Below are 14,288 nucleotides of genomic sequence, written 5' to 3'. Positions count from 1 at the left end.
TGGGCCGTCAGCTTGATTGCCTTGAATATTCATTGGATAGTAACAGAGCTGGTAATTGGTATAATGTTGCTATCAAGTATGTAATTTATAATATTAGGTCAATGAGACGTTAGAATATTTTTTCTTAGAGCTAAAAATTTGGTAACGCGCACGTGTCACCCCTAGTTTTACAAGCGTTCATAGGCTACAGTAACTGTTACCCATCAGATGGGCTGTATGCTTGTTTGCCACTTTCGTGGTGTGAAGAAATCGTTAATTTGGCTTTTAATCGATTTGAAAAAAGATAGATTCAAATCGATCAAAAAAGATAGACTCCGATATCCGGGTATCCGATTTGTATGCGATTTATTTATATTTAAGAATTATTTTTTATTTAACATGATTATATATATATATATATATATATATATATATATATATATATATATATATATATATTATTAAAGGCAACCAGGGCCCACAAAATTTTAATATCAATTTGCACCAAGTATAAATTATTAAATTAAATTTTTACACTTATAAATAAATAACATTAACTTAACCTACTTTTTTGTATGTTAGCCAGCATGTGAATCATTCTTCATTGAATACTGGCAGTCTGGACGGTCCGCAAATACCCTCAGGATAGCATTAGAGCTGTCCCAGACCCTACGCATCAGAGATGTGTACCGCTTTCGTATAATAGCGTAGAAACAATCAACATCAAATACAGTCATGTAATTATAACAATTTTATGGCGGAAATGCGAGTGGGACAGAGGTACCCAATCAGGCAATTTGCACCTTCTCCACCTGGCAAAATAAACTAAACAGACACAAAGTTACATCACTATGTGTGCGAATTTCATAATTTTATAATTAATACTGTTAAGAACTTTCTCTTTTACAGATGATGGAGGTGGATCGGCCAAGGAATTACGTATACGGCTTAATACGGTCCTAGCATGCTCTAGTATGGAATGGAATGCGATACACCATGCAACAGCGAAAATGTAAATACATTTTCGCGAAATGCCCACGATTTTTTTTTAATACGATAATGTCAATGACTTTGTTTTCAAGGTACGAGTAGGATAGCCTGTGTTGTTGTGAAGAATCGGGTAATGTACATTTGGGCCATAATCTAGAATACCCAGATCCGTGGTAATTTAGAAAAAAATATTTCCCAAATTGGCTCGACTGGGAATCGAACCCAGGACCTTATTAACGCAAAACGGCTCACTACTATGTTATGATGATAACTTAATATTTGAATCACTACAAAATATGTATATATATATATTATATATATATATATATATATATATATATATATATAATATATATATATATATATATATATATATATATATATATACATATACATAGGATTAATACATAGTACGTATATTATAAATAGAGTAAATATATTACGTGGAAATCGAATCCATAACCGCCGTTATGTGAGGCTATCTCAAATAGTTACACCAGTAAGGTATTTAGATCTAACACAAAATAGGGAAGTTATTATCACAGATCCCATGCCGATAAGTATAGGAAACCACGCCAACAATCCGACAGCGGCAAGTGAAATTGTTCTCGATACGGTTTCAAGCTGAAACGATCGCGGAAAGCGACCGCGCGGTCGACGTACCCGCGGCATTCTATGCGTGTGTCCATTGTTGCACGATTGATTACGTTTAATCAGCTTCACAGCTTCAATTAAGGCCTATGTCCAGCATTGGACGGATAATGGCTAATATATATGGAAATAATCTATTGAATCAATGAAAAAAAAATATCATCTATTGAATTTAAAAAACTATACGTATGTCAAATACCTCAATAGTTTGTTATGTCATATTATTGTTTATTTGTTAATTAGCACGCTGTGTTTCCTTTAAAATGATTGTACACTAAGTATAAATAGACAGTAATTTTAATATTAAATCTTATCAGTGTAACAATTTCTAGGAGACCAAATAAAGATAAAAAAAAAAAAAAATAATAATGATGAAGCTTCAATTAGTCGTGTAATCCCGGCATAGAATGGTTTACTCATTCTTTTTCCGTGGGTGTGGTAAGGGGCGACTAAGGGAGTTTAATGGTCGAGGGATGGGCAGCAGCGTCTCTCTTAAAACATCACCAAAGTTTGACTGCGGTTGCCAACACACCTGCCAAGCGTCGCAACTACGAGTAAAACCCCCTTATGGGGTTTGCTTGTGTTCGGTAGTTAACAGCTAATATAGATGATTGAGTAATTTTTAAAACGATATGCTTGTACTAGTTATATGCCCGCTGCTTGTTCGCGTGAATTTTGGCCGTAAAAAAACTAATGAATTAGACCACTTCAAGATGACGTATCGAAATGAAGCAAATACTAGATTTTAAATGAAACCTCCAGGAACACTACTGTGAAAAGTATATTTAATTTGGTACAGTGTTTTTACGTGATACCGGAACAAACATACAGACAAACAGACACAGACAAAATTTTATATATAAATTTATATTTTATTATATATTTCTATATGATATAAAGCATCCTTGGGTAGCCAGATTAAACCTTTATTTGTGGCCATTTTTTATAAGCGATCATATGTTGTGGTATGGAAAAACAAAAAAAGAGTTGTGAAAGTCGGTTCAGAATTGGTTAGGTAAAGTCGCCTAAAAATATATTTAGAAGAAACGAGAATCTTTTTCCTTAGAAAAAATAAGATTATTTATTAGATTATATTATATTTGTATCTTTCATATCACATATATTCGTCATTAACCATATAATAATTGTAGTGAGTATTATTTAAATTATTCAGAGGAATTCGACATTAAAGTTGTTAAAATGCAAGTCGAATTTTGTTTTTAAATTGATTCTATGATTATTTTTATCTCCAGGATGTGTAGTAATTGAGGGTACAATATAGTAATGTAAGATCGATCGGAAACTCGAATTAATACTACTCGAAATATACTCCATATTATTATGGGCTTAACTTATAGCATAGTATTAAAAATGATAAAACATACAAAAAAGACAGAACAAAATCTTTACTCCATTCCTTTGTTAGTCTTAGATAAAAAACAGTAATATATATGTAAAAAAAAGATAGATAATTAGAAATTGCTCCGCAATAAATTTACAAAAAAAAAACTCTGCAATTTTCGAAACCCGTTACAATATCAACCTAGAAAATCAACAACTAAATTACAAGTCTACAAAACTACACATCGAGTGTAACTAACCTTGACAAATACACATTCTGAACAAAATAACATTTGACTTTAAATGATAGGTAATAAAATTAATTAAGCATATAAAAATCGTTAGCATGTGGAAACAGGCGGCCCACTGCGCTAAATGATCGCGTTGCGGATCGCACGCGAGCTGTTGTGAGTCGTATTTACATTTTGTCCAGGCCTACGCGTTTTGGTGCACTGTGCGTTTGATTGACTAATACATTGCACAAGTTTTCTTTGTAATTGTAATTTAAAAACCTTTATATTTGTTTTACACATTATTTATTATTGTCATTTCAGCCGTTAACTGTCCACTGCTGGACATAAGACTTCCCATAAGAGTAGTTTTACCAGTAGTTGCCACACTTGGCGGACGGGTTGGCAACCGCAGTTAGGCTTTTAGAGATATTTTAAGAGGGACGCTGCTATTATGATATATATATATATATATATATATATATATATATATATATATATATATATATATATATATATATATATATATATATATATATGTATATATATACTTACCTAATGGTTAATTACTTAGGGGTATCATGTGCGAAACAGTATACTCTGGTATGTCCATGGTACTGCTCATGTCTATAGGCGACGGTTACCACTTTCCATCGGGTGGGCCGTCAGCTTGTTTGCCATTCTAAGTTGTATAAAAAAAAAAAATAATGGTTAGCTGGTAGAGACACATGTGATTTCAAATACTACAGGATTAATTTCTCAAAACGTAATTTTTTCAACAGATTAAAAAAATACCAATTAAAAGTAAAAAAAATTAAATAAAAATAAAGAATTAAATAGCATAGCACAATTTGCAGTTCTGTTATACAATGCAGACTTGCTGTGATGTTTCACCCTAATTGGTAATGCGACATTCTACTGTACCTAGTTCATTCATAAAGATATTGTAATGATGTGAAAATATTCTAGAAACGTCGCCATTTGAACGGTTATAACCTGAACAGGATTCACGTCTGTCTTTTGTATTGGTCATTGCATAATCTTATTAATATGGACTATTTAAACCATTATATTGTAATGGGAAATTATATAATTCATATTACACTTTTATGTCATGTACCCGGCGTAGAATGAGCCACTCTGTCGAGGAATGGGTAGCAGCGTTTCTGTTGAAATATCGCCAAAGCCTATCTGCGGATTGTTAACGACTGATATGCAATGGTACTCTCTTATTTATGTTTTATTAATATATATATATATATATATATATATATATATATATATATATATATATATATATATATATATTATGTATAGAGGTCTCCGTACAAATACATCAAGAAAAGCGGGTCAACTTTTTCATACAATTTTGCATGATAAATAAATATAATAAACTCTTTCATCAATTCTATATTTATTTTGTCTTGTAATTTTTGCTTCTTTTTAGTACGTAAAAACTTATTTTATTTATTAAATAATTAAATATAGACACGTCAAGATACATTATGTATATAAACATGTAGAATACTGATAAAAAAAAACGAATCGGCTAACTTGACAATTAGTTGACAAATAGTTGATCCGTTTTTGAGGCGCGATGCTCTATCTACATACATAATATAAAGTGAAGATATATGATTTTCATCTTAGATTATGTATATAGTGAATAATATACTCTCTTCATGAGAATAGCCGCATCCAAATCAATTTTTAAAAAGTTATTAAAAAGCATTTATTAATAAGCAAAAACTTGGTTGCCTGGTAGCGACTGCTTTCAACATAAAAATTATTGTCGTGAATTATTTATACTGTATGTTTAATTAATTAATGAAATATATTATTTATGCGTCATTTATGTAAGTATGTATCTATATAATACCATTTTATCTTTGGCTGTTAATTTGGTCACACAGGGTTACACTTTGGGTTTGTTGTACGCGTCCGTGTAGCCTAACTTTAGGCTGTAGCTGAAAATCAGTGTTTTGCTTTTAAGCAAAACTATCACTGAGCTGTAGCCTATTTGGGTCACTGCGACACACATGGTGAAAATATATTTTCGTATTTTATCTTTTGTTTTATATTTAACAAAAAGTGTAAATAATTTTAACGTAAAAAATAATTATTATTTAAAAGTTATAAATTTTTAATTATCTAATTAACTACTAAATAATTATTATAATTAATTATTATTTTAATTAATCATTAACTAATTATTATTTTAATTAATTATTAATAAATTATTAATTTTTTGTACGAACTCATTTGTTAATTTACGTGTGTCATAAATGGTTCAAATAAAGTGTTTAGGTATCTGTCTATTTTTTTTACGTTTCTTTTTGCTCTCTCTAGAAGTTAGCGTGAATATGTATATTAATATGTATACGTAACATTTTTTTTTCAATGTCAGCTGCAGAATAGTTCCGGTTTTCACTGTGTCTGAATATTTGTCTATAATAATGATAACTTCCCAAGCGGCAGCTTTCATCTAGCGAAAGTAGGTTCGATGACACTGTGACATATGACATTTGTGACCAGTGGCCATCATCGCCATAATTAGTGACGTCACTGATGACATTTTGAACGGATGCTGATGGAATTGTCACCCCATGTGTGCGGTCTATATACGCTGGCAATGTAGTAGTGATCGTGACAGGTAAGAATGTAATCAGGTCAGTGTACTGCACCTGTACCCGTACCGCAGTGGCTATGTAGTCCCGGCATAGAATAGGCCATTTCTTTTCCCATGGGTGTCATAAGAGGCGACTAAGGGAGAGTGAGGGATGGGCAGCAGCGTTTTTCTTAGAACATCTCTAAAGCCTGATTGCGGTTGCCAATCCGCCTGCCAAGCGTGGCAACTACTGGCAAAGCTCCCCAAGTGGAAGGCTTATGTTCATCAATGGACAGTTAAAGGCTGATACGATGATGATGATTCAGTTACAATATTGTCAACGAGGACTGAATTTATTTGAGGTTATCTGTGATTCAAAGCCTCGTGACGTAACCTAGTGGTATACTACTCAGATTTTGAAATTAAATTTCCTATTTCTCTGATCAGGGAAAGTCTGCTAACAAACCAAGTTATTACGAGTGATGTCTGGTCACATATGGACGATATCTGATCATTACAGGTCATGGTCAGTCGGAGATTGATAGCTAATATGGAAGGTTGTGGAACTTCTGGTAGTAATAGTAGTGGTCAATCTTCGAGTGTTGGCAGTCACACACATACTAATAGGAGTGGAATTAAACAAAATAATTCTAATTAAATAACATTATAGGTCAGTTCAGGTTTCGTCTTGAAACCTGAAGGTATACTCACACGTCTTCTTGATCAGGAATTAAGAAGCGTATAATAACTATGATTATTGTATCGGACAATACTTTTCTCTGCCTTGACAGAGATCAAATGAGAAACAGGGCCACTGTTTGGTAAATGGTGTTCTGCTACCCATCACAGAAGCTTAAGAAGTGGATGTACATTGCGTATATTCCAGTGGGCCTTCTTGAATGGCGTGGGAGCCGGAATTGTGAAGAGTTTTCCCGTGCGCGTAGGTAGGGCGCGTTTGCCGGCCAACGCCACTCAGGTCACGGTCAAATGTCAAAGCCAACTCGTGACCCTAACATTATGGTGTTGTAACACTAGTGAATTTTCATTGGAAGTCCAGCAGTTTCCACTTTCATTCGTCTCCTCAGGACAAATGTGTCTCCATGAGAGATTTCTCGAGGTATTTTTTTCAGTTTTTTTTTATGACATTGCCACGGTCACTCGTTGTCACCTGTGTACTTACCTATTGTCCACGATAGCCCTGGGCAATAAGCTGACAACTTTCTATTTTGATTTCTTACATTACCATCAATCATTGCGTAAGATTGAAACAACAATGAATCTTTTCTCCATCTATGTACTTACTTGATAATGTAACTGATAGCCAATTGTCTATTTAAATACAATCTAACAAAATAACTACATAGTATAAAACAAAGTCGCTGTCGCTGTCTGTCCGTCCCTATATATGCTTAAATCTTTAAAACTACACAACGGATTTTGAAGTGTTTTAGCATAATACAATATATAGTTTTAACTGTCCTCAAAAGTGGATGGTTCTTTCAGTAAATAGCGGTGCCCCTACGGGGTGTCGCGTGTCTTATGTGCTTACTTATTATAATAACTAATTTGTACTATATGGCATGCGAATAATCATAAATAAATATTATTTTTTTTATGAGAAGTGTGGACTGAAAGACGATGTAGTGACAAAAATCGAAAAAGGAATGTTGCGTTGGTTTGGCCATTTGGAGAGGATGAATGAAAGATGAATTACGAAAGAGATTTATCGAGCAAGAATGAATGGAGATGTCGGTAGGGGCCGCCCTAGACGGACGTATGTCGACCAAATAGACGACGTGCTGAAGAAGGGCTAAATTAAAAGAACCCGTAACCGGCGAGCGTGTATGAAAACATTGATGAATGTGGAAGAAGCGAAAGAGGTTTGTTCGAATCGAAGCATTTGGCGTTTCATTGTTTCTGCCTACCCTAATGGGAGACAGGCGCGACAGATATGTATGTATGTATGTATTTTTTTTTTTATTTTGTATATTTATTATTCAAGTATTTAGTAGCGGTTTCAATCCCTGTTTAATTTAGGCCACTCTTTCTTTTCCCGTAAGTGTCGTAAGAGGCGACTAAAGGAGCTTATGATCGAGGGATAGGCAGCAGCGTCCCTATTAAAACATCACCAAAAGTCAAACTGCAGTTGCCAACCCGCCTGCAAAGTGTGGCAACTACTGGCAAAACCCTCTTTATGGGGAAGGCCATGTTCAGCAGTAAACCAGAGGGAGACTTTGTACAAAAGTCGATTGCTTGGGTACCTCTGTCCCATTCGTGTTTCAACCGTGAAGCAGTTGTGTTTGCATGGCTGTGTTTCGCTTTGAAGGGTGGGATATGGCGTGAATTTACTGGGTACAGAGGAATAACACCTGAGTCCTCAGGAATGGCAACGCATGGGGGGTATCATGGGCGAAACAGTATACTCTGTTATGTCCATGGTACTGCTCATGTTTATAGGCGACGGTTACCACTTTCCATCAGGTGGGCCGTCAGCTTGTTTGCCATTCTAAGATGTATAAAAAAAAAGTAAAGTTAATGGCTGATACAATACAAAAATATTTAGTAATCACGGTACGCTTAATAGCTTATATAAAACTGTTTTCACCTTTTATCTGTTCATTTTTTTTTTCATACATTTTAAATTTATACATTTCTCTTATAAAAGACTGAACGTACGATGTAATTCTTGTCATTTCGAGCAGAGAAGGCTCTCTCTTATTATATTTATATTATTATACAATATTATACATTTTACAAATCCGACTGCGTGATTAATTCGAATAGTCGTATGTCTAAAATTGTTCACAGACAAATCTAAACTTTGTGCGGTGTTGTACACAACTCACTTTTGTTTGCCCTTGACGAAGACTCCTCTGGTGAAAGTGAAATTTATTCGCCACCTGTCCAATAGGCCTTTCGATTGAGATAGACTAACAATGATTTATTATTGCTTTTAGAAAAAACCCATCCGAGTGTAGCGCAAAAAAAGTTATTGTCTATTTAATAATATCACCCATTCATTTGTTTCACTGTAATTAAGATTTATATTAGAAAAAACATATTGGAAAACACTTTTTTTGTCTATTATGTTTTGTTCCGCCAAAATTAGGTGATGTAATTTCGTATGACTTGCATAGATGGGTATTTATATATCGAGATGGATTGATTGATGTGTGAAATAAGAATGAATGGAAAAAAGTAAATGCTCATTTTTAAGCCTCTCTCTCGTAGAAAGAAGTCATCATTCTATATAATTTATATATATATATATATATATACTAGCTGATTCAGCAATCGTTGTTTTACCATATACATTATTTCGAGCACTATAAATGAAAATTTATCCTACTACAATTATTATATTCGATTGCCATCTTGCAACCTATAAACCTTACCTTATAAAAATCGCGATTAAAAAACAGGGATTGATCGTAAAAGGGTGAAAATTTGAAGTTGTATGTATTTTTCAATGCTAAATCATATTAAAATAAAAATAAAAAAAATTGTCAAAGAAATAAAAAATAAATTTTAGAGGTGGGTCACCCTTATCATTGAGGGGTATAAAAAATAGATGTTGGCCGATCCTCAGACCTACCCAATATGCACACAAAATTTCATGAAAATCGGTAAAGCCGTTTCGGAGGAGTTTGGTAACAAACACCGTGACATGAGAATTTTATATATTCGATAAGTAGTATATCTAAGATATTAGTTTAACCATGTGCTCCGGTATAGAATAGGCCACTCCTTTCTTTCCCGTGGATGTAAGGGGCGACTAAGGGAAGACGAGGGATAGGCAGCAGCGTCCCTCTTAAAACATCTCCATAGCCTAACTGCGGTTGCCAATCCGCCTGTCAAGGGTGGCAACTACTAGCAAAACCCCCAAAGGGGAGGCTTATGTTCAGCGTTATGTGTGATTTATTAATTTTTCACACTGTCTTTAAGTATTTTTACACTTACTAAAAATGTGTCTTTAAAAAGAAGTACAATTCTGGCTCTAGGTCTTTCAAAAGAGTTATAGCCACAACGAAGTCGGAGCATATTAGTAGAATTGGTAAGAGATTGGCTAGTTTGCCTTCGGGAACTCGAGTTTTCTGGTCTCTCGCCAAAGCTGCTCAAGGGCATTTCTGCAAGTAATTTTTTCCAGCCAAGGTTACGTTATTTATTTATTGGGCTGCGCCTGGGAGCACCGAGGGCTAAGGAGAGCGCCGAAACCCAAACGTGGTGCCAAAGTCTAAGAGAGAGTTATACAAGGATCATTGATTAACTCGTAGTTTTAAACAGTATTAATGGCTGATTACTTTTTCATTGGCTCTTTTCGTCATCAGTGGCGTGAAGGGGAGGGGGGGGGGGCTCTTAATTAACCCAGGGCATAAGGTGGGTTTAACCCCTGTATTTTGCGGAATTCAATCATATCATATATATATATATATATATATATATATATATATATATATATATATATATATATATATATATATATATATATATATATATATATATATATAAAAGTGACTTTTTTTATACAACTTAGAATGGCAAACAAGCTGACGGCCCACCTGATGAAAAGTGGTGACCGTCGCCTATAGTGATGAGCAGTACCATGGACATAACAGAGTATACTGTTGTCTATCTCACACTGTCAGGCAGAGATATAGTGCCTATGTATATGGTATTAGATTTAATGTATGTATGTATGTTGTATGTGATATAGAAAACTGGAAATAGTAGATTCATACTTGAAGATAGTACTTAATAAGTGTGACGTATTGTAATCCTGAAATGCGTTGATCAGGATCGTTCTTTATGGCAGTGTATGGGGGAGGCCTATGTCCAGCAGTGGACGGTAAGGCTGAAATAATGATGATGATTGTAATCTTTGTATAATTTTTTTATACCACTAAAGTAGCAAAGACGCATACGGCCCGTCTGATACTATAAAACAAAGCCATTGTTTGCGTCTGACTGTTTCTCTATTCACTTCTAAACTACGAAACGGATTTTAATATGAATATCATTGTCATTGAAATCATTGATGGTTTCAAACCATCAACATTATCGTTATTTATTTATTTAAACTTTAATGCATAGTAAAATTTAATGTACATTTGACGGACTTAACATCGAACGGTGTTCTCTACCAGCCAACCAAATATGGTTGACTGAAAGAGATAGATGGTTAGAGATGGATGGATAGCTGATAAGCTGTTAATTGTCCACTGTTAGAAAGGTTTTTTTTAATGGGTGAAAATCGCATGGTAACCCTGCCTACGCCATCGGTATACACTGGCGGCGTACCAGTGAGAGATAGGTGAGGATGAAAAGGCATGTCAGTTAGCCTATCATGACGAATTTAACGATAAATTAGTCACGATAGTTTATAGGGGGAACCGCGTGAAGGTTGACCTGATAGGGTACATTGATAGCAATGAGGGTTAACCTCTTCATTACTAATAATCTCCTCCCCCTCATAAGGAGGGTTCGCTAATAGTTGTCACGCCTGGTATTCAATTTTTTTTTATACAACTTAGAACGGCAAACAAGCTGACGGCCCACCTAATGGAAAGTGGTAACCGTCGCCTATAGACATGAGCAGTAAGTACCATGGACATAACAGAGTATACTGTTTCACCCATGATACCCCCCCTGTGTTGCCATTCCTGAGGACTCAGGTGTTATTCCTCTGTACCCAGTAAATTCACGCCATATTCCACCCTTCAAACCGAAACACGGCCATGCAAACACAGCTGCTTCACGGTTGAAAGACGAATGGGACAGAGGTACCCAAGCAATCGACTTTTGTACAAAGTCTCCCTCTGGTAAATTTCTTACGAAATATTTATATGTATGTATTGTCATAAGGCCATGAAATGGCTTAATACTCTACGCTCGTGTTTAGACTGTGTTGTACACAATATTACCTACCTATCAACCTATAATTACCATAGAATGCATAATAAATTATTCATTCTTTCATTCTAATTACCCTCTCATATCTTTAGATAAATTCTATAAATTTATATTTTTTTTTATGCAACTTAGAATGGCAGACAATCTGACGGTTAACGCTGCTGAATGAACAAGCTGATGGAAAGTGGTAACCGTCGCCGGTATAGACATGAGCAGTACCATGAGAAAAATAGTGTACTCTGTTATATTATATTATATACCATGGACATAACAGAGTATACTGTTTCGCCCATGATACCTCCCATGCGTTGCCATTCCTGAAGACTCAGGTATTATTCCTCTGTACCCTGAAAATTCACTGCAATATTTTTTTATTTAATCGCTCACCCTTCAAATCGAAACACAACCATGCAAAACTTAACTGCTTCATGGTAGAAACACGAATAGGACAGAGGTACCCAAGCAAACGACTTTTGTACAAAGTCTCCTTCTGGTTAGTAAACAGTCTTTGCTACTCGGTTACCATATTCCATCAGGTGGGCCGTCAGCTTGTTTGCCATTCTAAGTTGCATACAAATTAGAGCTTTAACAGTTTTAATTAAATTTAGTACACACATATTTGGGATTATAAAGATTATAAGCTACTTTTTACTCGTATACCAGTTAATCAATATATCTCAGTCATGCGAACGAAGTCGCGGGTAAAAACTAGATATCTATAAATTAAAGTGAACAATGCGAGTAATACTAATATATATAAATGTGAAAGTTTGTAAAGATGTTTGGATGTCAATCAATCATGATTATTTACCCCCCAGGGGGGAAATTGGTAGGGACAAGTGGTGCTGGCCATCTATACCAAGTGAAGTCAAAGTTGTTCGCGGTACGTAAAATTAAGCAGAATTAATTAGATTTATTGGCATGAGTTGATTATATATTCATATAAATATATGTAATATAATTAATATGTAATTATAATTAAAAAAAAATATAATTATAATAATATGTAATTATATTATTTATTATTATCTATTCTGCGTATAATATTGGGATAAAACTTTCGTGAATCAATGATTTAATTTATTTATTAAAAAAAAAATACTGACTTCAGTCGTGATTAAACCAATTATTTTGTCTCAGAAACTTAATTACTGAATCGATTTTGATAAAATTTCTGTGGAATCGATCTGTAAATATATTTTTTCAGATAGTAAAAGAGTTCTGAGTTATGAGGTAACAAACATTAAAAAAAATATAATCGAATTGAGAACATACATCTTTTTGAAATTGGTTGCAAATTAGATAAAGACAAAATCCAGATTTAATATAAAAATTAGGTAATATGTAATATCGGTATGATATATATATATATATATATATATATATATATATATATATATATATATATATATAGACTTTAAAAATTATGAGTTTTTGAATTGATCGATTTTTGTGTGTGTATGTTGATGTATGCATGTTTGGTGTGTCATGCATGTTTTAAAATTTATGTATTTATGGAAAAAATATATTAATAGTTTAAAATATTTGGTGAATTTTTTTTCATATGAGTTTATTTTACTTATGATAGTAAATAATTAAAATATTTTTTATCTTTAACTTGATTTCGTCACAACTTTATTACAACGTCTAAAAACAATATTCATATAATTATTATAGAATTATTAATTTAAATAATAATTGTTTTTTTAGATAATTCTATTACTAAAATGTATTCAGGAATTTAAATTGTAAATTTGTATTTACAATTTAAATTCCTAATTCCTTGTTCAATAAAAAAAGAATAGTAATAAATTAAATTAAACATACCTTTTTAAAATGAACGACACAAAATTCCAAATAACCGGCGATCCTTCAAAAGTCCAGACACAAAAATAAAAAACAAAAAAAAAGTCAATTAAAAAAAGTTTTCAAAAGCCAAAACGTCTCGTCGACTGAATCACATTTTCCATCAAACAAAAATGGTTCATCATCACTTACTTAGCATTACTTAACTACAACTTAAGCCAGTATTAAGTTACGTGTTACCACAATGACGCCTGTGTTCGTACTAACTCCGAGTCCCAAGTAAAAGAGAATAACTTAACTATCACTTGTGAAACAGGGCCGGATTTGGTATTTAAAGTATGTTAATCTATTCGTGAAACACAAGTGGTGTTGCGTGTTTCAATTAAGCACTCATTAAGCACATCAAGTTAGCTCTTTATTTGGCAATCAATTAATGAATAAAAGTTTTACGACGAATTCAATGGAAATTAATGTAACAACATGGTTAGTGATGAGTAATATATTGTGTATTATATGAGTTTTTTTTTTTTTGATGGATGAAAATGGTATATGGTAACTCCGCCTGCGCTAACGGGATACGCTGGCGGAGCACCAGCGAAGGGTGATAGATGAGAATGAAAACAGGCCAGTTAGCCCATCATGATGAATTCATCAGGAATTAACCATGATAGTTTCCAGGGGGAACCGTGAGGAGGTCGACCTGGTTGGGTATATTGCTAGCAATAGGATTCTCAGTCTCCATTACTAACAATCCCTTTCCCCCAGTATTATAT

The 14,288-nt window shown here is 33.7% G+C and overlaps 1 protein-coding gene across 1 annotated transcript in view; it reads right to left on the bottom strand.

Annotated features, from left to right (window-relative positions):
- The window catches only part of LOC113518630 (mucin-5AC), a 70,575-nt gene extending 56,719 nt beyond the window's left edge, over window positions 1–13,856 (bottom strand). Inside the window, exon 1 of the mRNA XM_052902062.1 lies at window positions 13,537–13,856. The gene's annotated coding sequence lies outside the window, so the exon portion shown is untranslated. The remainder of the gene's footprint in view (window positions 1–13,536) is intronic.
- Window positions 13,857–14,288: the final 432 nt, after the last annotated feature.

This window comes from Galleria mellonella, unplaced genomic scaffold (assembly GCF_026898425.1).
Source record: "Galleria mellonella isolate WM207_F2 unplaced genomic scaffold, CSIRO_AGI_GalMel_v1 utg87, whole genome shotgun sequence".
NCBI classification, from domain to species: Eukaryota; Metazoa; Arthropoda; class Insecta; order Lepidoptera; family Pyralidae; genus Galleria; species Galleria mellonella.
This window is presented reverse-complemented; position numbering and strand designations above follow the sequence as displayed.